This window comes from Felis catus, chromosome A2 (genome assembly GCF_018350175.1).
Source record: "Felis catus isolate Fca126 chromosome A2, F.catus_Fca126_mat1.0, whole genome shotgun sequence".
NCBI lineage: Eukaryota > Metazoa > Chordata > Mammalia > Carnivora > Felidae > Felis > Felis catus.
The window spans coordinates 85,644,441-85,651,619 of NC_058369.1; positions in this window are offsets into that span (position 1 = coordinate 85,644,441).

The window sequence follows — 7,179 nt, forward strand, 5'->3', positions numbered from 1 at the left end:
AAAATTCTTTGTTCTCTCTCTCTAATCTCACTCTTTAAAAAGATTTAAAAGTGCAGTGCACATTTACGTGAAAGAACTTTGTAACAAAATTGATCATAGTAGACTAAATACTTCACTCTACCAAAGTTAGGTGTGGTCTAATGACATTATTAGAATTAGTAGCATGGACCATTAAAGAGGAATTTCCTAGGTTTGGGTGCTGTCAGAGCGTAATTCCAAATAGAAGTTAGTTATATACACATAAAATACTTCCTTTTAGAACTGTATAAAGTTAGATATGCTAGGAACGGGTGATGATGTTTAGTTACATGACTAGTTTAGAATACATGAATAGCTTCTTTAGGTGGTATATCTATCTATGATGACCCTCACAGAGATATTTACAGCTTTGTTCTATTCACTTCTACCTTAGCTACTTATTACTAAAAGAAATACATATTTCTGATAGGACTTTATTAATAACAATTTGTTTTTATATTTAAGCTTGATTTTAGGCCTATAGTTGAGAAGTTAATTTCTCTTGTTCAGGACTCTTTTATGTGTGGACCATTCTTTCCCCCTCAAATAACATGATATTATAAAATAATATCGAAAAAAGCTTATAGGATTTTAATAAAATTTTATATAAAATGTTGGTTGCTTTAATATAAACGTTATCTAATAGAACAATAGCACTCCATTTTCAGAGGTCTGAAAATAGATTAAAATGCATTTAAATGTGAACTGTGAAATTTTTTTTTTTTTTTTTTTTTTTAATGGCAGCTCTCATGAACTGGCTGCCCTGCTGTTCTATATTATTTTGCTTGTTAAAGCAACTTCTTTGGATGGTATTACTCATGTTATCTATGGAATGCTAATTATGTTTTAAAGAGGAAACCAATTAAATGTAGTCTACACATCATTATTCTCATTTTGTGTTTTATTGTAAAAATTAATCTGTGTATCATCCAGGTTTTGTTAATATTACCTATAAAAAACTATTTTAATACTTTCTAAAAACTAAACTGATTTTGAAATGCAATTAAAAGAGATTTAGTACTTTCTAAAACATTACCTCATGAGTCTCTGATTAAATGGGAAACATGCATATATTTGTATTTGATTATAAAGATAAGTGTTAAGCCCAACTTTCTAGGACATTAAAAAAACAAAAAACTTAATATAATTTGATTTCCATGGGATAAATTGAAAACTTTGGCAATTTTTCAAGATAGAATTTTAAAATAAAGAGGTATATATTTTTCAGATAGATGTATTAACATTTCACACTTTTAGTAAAATAAATTTGATTGAATATCTTATATATATCCTTATAATAAGAGAGTAATATGAAAAATATTCAACTATTCAATAACCTTAATGGTATGAGCTCTTACTAATCAGAATAAACATTAGTCTTCTCAGAACAAAGTTCAGGAGTGGAAAACTTGTGGGGATGTTATAACAACCCTGTCTATAATGTAAAAAATGATTTTAGAAAGTGATGGCCCATTACTGAAGGAGGCTAATGTAAAATCAATTTTTTCATTACTTTCTGTGCATTGTAATACCCATGAACCAACTGCATATATATACCTGTCATCTTTTCACACTCCCTTTTGGATTTACCCATCTTGCAAAGAACTTACTATATTTGGCTCAAACTTCTTCATTTGTAACCTTGAAATTCTTGAAGTGATGTGATTTGGTTGCACACTGATATGTGTCAGAACTTTAAACCTCCATATTATTTCTCATTTTCTAACACATTATTGGTATAACTTAGATGCAATTTAGTTGGTTCTGTATATCTTCTTTTTTTTTAATGTTTATTCATTTTTTGAGAGAGAGAGCGTGCACACATGTGCACACATGAACAGGGGAGGGGCAGAGAGAGACAGGAAGACGCAGAATCTAAAGCAGGCTCCAGGCTCTGAGCTGTCAGCACAGAGCCTGATGTGGCGTTCGAATCCATGAATGGCAAGATCATGTCCTAAGCCAAAGTTGGACACCTAACCAACTGAGCTACCCAGATGCCCTCTATATGTCTAACTTGTAAAACATATTTTATTTTGAAGAGGAGGGGCCAAGATGGCAGAACAGCATGGAAGTTCTCTGCTTCTCTTGTCACTGAAATGCAGCTAGATCAGCACCAAACCATTTTGCACACATAGAAAATTAATCTGAGAACACAACAATCTGCATAACTTGAGCCACAGAACTCAGCAGTTATGTGGTGTAGAGAGGTGAATTAGGGGAGAGAGAAGTCCTGGAGGGTAGGCAGCTGTTTTTGTGGAGAGAAGACAGAGAAAGGGAGTAGAGTTCAGGAGAAGCTCTTCCCCAGAAAGTAGCTGGACAGAGAGTGGAAACACCCACAAGTAACTGAATAAGAAATGGAGAAAGGAGAGGGTTTCCAAACCATTAGGACTCTGTAACAGGGGAGTGGGAAATTCTGCAGCCCAATACCTGGTGGAGCTCTGGTGGGAAGCATGAATCCCCAGGAGCAGGCAACAAGATCCAAGGGGTCCACAGGCCACAGGGGGAGAAACAGCTCCCCTGCTAGGAGGGCATTTGGAAGACGCCATATGGCTTCCCCAGAGGCAAAGATCCCAGCAGACCCTGGAGAACAGCAACAGCCCAGCAGACTGTCGGATTGGATGTGGACAGTGTAGAAGCAGGGAGTGGACGGAAGCCAGAGACAAAGTTAAAGGTGTTTGACTGCAGGTGGGTGAGAGCACAGAGTTCTGGTGCTGGAGACTAGGAAGCTGGGGGACACCATTTTCACCTCCCCCGCACTTGCACATATACTGATCCACCCGAGTAAGCTAAGCAGTGACACCTAGTGGTCAACGAAGCCATTACACCAAGTCCTGTCCAACTGCGCCAACCAAACCCTAAAGGACCACCACAAGTCTCTTCGCCTGCTTAGCGACCGACTGTAAAGTGCTTCGTAGTTTGAAGTCTAGGGGAAACTGGATGTAATTTCATTTAGATTTTATTTTGTTTACTGGTCCATCTTTTCACTTTTCTTATTCTTGGATACATAAAGAGAAAAATTATTTTTATTTTTCATTTTTATAAAATTTTTAAAAATTTTTACCATATTTTTAATTTTTTGGTAAAATTTTAAATTCTATGTTATTTTCTTTATTTCATTTTATTCTATTTTATTGTGTGTGTGTAAATATATATATATATTTATATATATAAATTTTTGAATGTTTTGTTACTTTTCATTTATTTCCCTTTTTTCTTTCAATAACCAGACCAAAACACACCTAGGATATAGCTTCCTTTGATTTTTGTGATGTTTTTAATTTTTAAATTTTAATTTTTTATTTTATTAATTCTCTTTATTCCTCCAAAATGATGAAATGAAAGGATTCATCCTAAAAGGAACAACAGGAAGAAATGGCTGCCACAGACTTAACACAGATATAAGCAAGATGTCTGAACTAGAATTTAGGATCATGATAGTAAGAATACTATCTGGGGTTGAAAAAAGCATAGAATCCCTTTCTGTGGAGATAAAAGAAGTAAAATCTAGTCACGATGAAACTAAAAATGTAACTGAGATGCAATCTTGAATGGATAGCATGGAGGTAAGGATGAAACAGCAGTGAACCAATGATACGGAAGACAAAATTATGGAGAAAAATAAAACATTAAAAAAAAGAAGAAAACTAAGGCAAAAAAAAGCATGATATAAGAATTAGAGAATTCAGTGACTCATTAACAAGGAATAACATCTGAATCATAGGTGCCCCAAAAGACAAAGAGAGAGAAAAAGGGATAGAAAGTTTATGTGAGCAAATCATAGTGGAAAACTTTCCTAACCTGGGGAAAGACACAGACATCAAAATCCAGGAAGCACAGAGAACTCCCATGAGATTCAACAAAAAAACGACCATCACCAAGGCATATAATAGTAAAATATACAAAATACACAGACAAGGACAGAATCATGAAAGTAGGAAAGGAAGAAAGTCCTTAACCTATAAAGGAAGACAGATCAGGTTCGCAGACCTATCCACAGAAACTTGGCAGGCTAGAAAGGAGTGGCAGGATATATTCAACGTGCTGCATCAGAAAAATATGCAGCCAAGAATTCTTTATTCAGCAAGGCTGTCATTCAGAATAGAAGGAGAGATAAAGAGTTTGTGACCAGTAAACCAGCCCTGCAAGAAATTTTAAGGGATCTCTAAGGAGGGAAAAGACAAAACAAAAAGGCCAAAAGCAACAAAGACTAGAAAGTACCAGAGAACACCACCAGAAACTCCACCTCTATAGGCAACACAATGGCAATAAATTCATATCTTTCAGTAGTCACTCTCAATGTCAATGGACCAAATGCTCCAATCAAAAGATACAGGGTAACAGAATGGATAACAAAACAAGATCCGTCTATATGCTGTTAACAAGAGACCCGTTGTAGACCTAAAGACACCTTCAGACTGAGAGTAAGGGGATGGAGAACCATCTATCATGCTAATGGCCACCAAAAGGAAGCTGGAGTAGCCATACTTATATCAGATAATCTAAATTTTAAAATAAAGATTGTAACAAGAGATGAAGAAGGGCATTATATCATAAATAAAGGGGTCTATCCACCAAGAAGATCTAACAATTGTTAACATTTATGCTCCTGGGGTGCCTAGGTGGCGCAGTCAGTTAAGCGTCCGACTTCAGCCAGGTCACCATCTCGCGGTCCAGGAGTTGGAGCCCCGCGTCGGGCTCTGGGCTGATGGCTCAGAGCCTGGAGCCTGTTTCCGATTCTGTGTCTCCCTCTCTCTCTGCCCCTCCCCCGTTCATGCTCTCTCTCTGTCCCAAAAATAAATATTGAAAAAAAAATTAAAAAAAAAAAAACATTTATGCTCCAAACGTGAGAGTACCCAAATACATAAATCAATTAATCACAAACATACAGAAACCCATTGATAATAATACCATAACATTAGGGGACTTCAACACCCTACTTATAGCAATAGACAGATAATGTAAGCAGAAAATCAATAAGGAAACAATGACTTTGAGTAACACACTGGACTGGTTGGACCAAACAGATATATTCAGAACATTTCACCCTAAAGCAGCAAAATACATATTCTTCTCGAGTGCACATGGAACATTCTCCAGAACAGATCACATACTGGAACACAAATCAGGCCTCAACAAGTACAGAAAGATCGAGATCATACTGTGCCTATTTTCAGACCACAGCACTATGAAACTAACATCAACCACAAGAAAAAATTTGGAAAGACAACAAATACTTGGAGACTTAAGAACATCCTACTAAAGAATGAACAGGTTAACCAAGAAGTTAAAGAAGAGATTAAGTACCTGGAAGCCAATGAAAAAGAAAATACAAGAGCCCAAAACCTCTGGGATGCAGCAAAGGTGGTCACAAGAGGGAAGTATACAGTAATCCAGGCCTTCCTAAAGAAGGAAGAAGGTCTCAGATGTACAACCTAACTTTACACATTGAAAGCCAGAAAAAGGACAGCAATAAAACCCCAAAACAGCAGAAGATGGGAAATAATAAAGATTAGAGCAGAAATCACTACTACTGGAAAAAAAAAAAGTAGCAAGGAAACCAGGAGCTGGTTCTTTGAAAGAATTAAAAAACTGATAAACCCCGAGCCAGTTTTATCAAAAAGTAAAAGGAAAGGACCCAAATAAAATCAAGAATGCAAGAGGAGAGATGAAATCCAACAGTGTGGAAATACAAATAATAAGAGAATATTATAAGCATTTATATGCCAATAAACTGGGCAATCTGGAAGAAATGGATACATTCATAGATACATATAAACTACCAAAACTGAAACAAGAAGAAATAGAAATTTTAAACATATCCATAACCAGTAAAGAAATCAAATTAGTAATCAAAAATCTCCCCCCCCCCAAAAAAAAAAGAGTCCAGGGCTGGATGGCTTTCCAGGGGAATTCTACTAAATATTCAAAGAAGAGTTAACACCTATTCTCTTGAAGCTGTTCCAAAAAATAGAAATGGAAGGAAAACTTCCAAACTCATTCTATGAAGCCAGCATTACCTTCATTCCAAAACCAGACAAAGACTCCACTAAAGAGGAAAACTATAGTCAGATTTCCCTGAAGAACATGGATGCAAAAATTCTCAACAAGATACTAGCCAACTGGATCCAGCAATACATTAAAAGAATTATTCACCATGATCAAGTGGGATTTATACCTGCGATTCAGGGCTGGTTCAACAGCCTCAAGTCAGTCAATCTGATAAAAGGAGGACAAGAACCACATGATCCTCTCAATAGATGCAGAGAAAGCATTTGACAAAAGACAGCATCCTTTCTTGGTAAAAAAAAAAAAAAAAAAAACCCAGGGAAGTAGGGATAGAAGGATCATATCTCAAGTTCATAAAAGCCATATATGAAAGATCCACTGCTATCATCCTCAAGGGGGAAAAACTGAAAGCTATCCCCCTAAAGTCAGGAATACTACAGGCATGTCTACTCTCACCACTGTTATTCAACATAGTATTGGAAGTCCTAACCTGAGCAATCAGACAACACAAAAGAATAAAAGGCATCCAAATTGGCAAGGAGGAAGTCAAACTTTCACTCTTCACAGACAACATGATACTCTATATGGAAAACCCAAAAGATTTCACCAAAAAACTGCTAGAACTGATCTATGAATTCAGTAAAGTCAAGGATATAAAAATCAATGCACAGAAATCAGCTGCATTTCTATACACCGATAATGAAGCAGCAGGAAGAGAAATCAAGGAATTGACCCCATTTACAATTGCACCAAAAACCATAAAATACCCAGGACTAAACCTAACCAAAGAAGGTGAAAAATCTGTACACTGAAAAGTATAGAAAGTTTATGAAGAAAATTGAAGAAGACATAAAAAAAGGAAAAATATTCCATGTTCATGGATTGGAAGAACAAATAGTGCTAAAATGTTGATACTACCCAAAGCAATCTACTATTCAATGCAATCCCTATCAAAATAACACCAGTGTTCTTCACAGAGCTAACACAAATAATCCTAAAATTTGTATGCAACCAGAGAAGACACTGAATAACCAAAGCAATCCTGAAAAAGAAGACCAGAGCTGGAGGCATCACAATTTTGGACTTTAAGCTGTATTGTAATACAGCTTAATACAGCTGTATTACAGCTGTAATCATCAAGACAGTATGGTACTG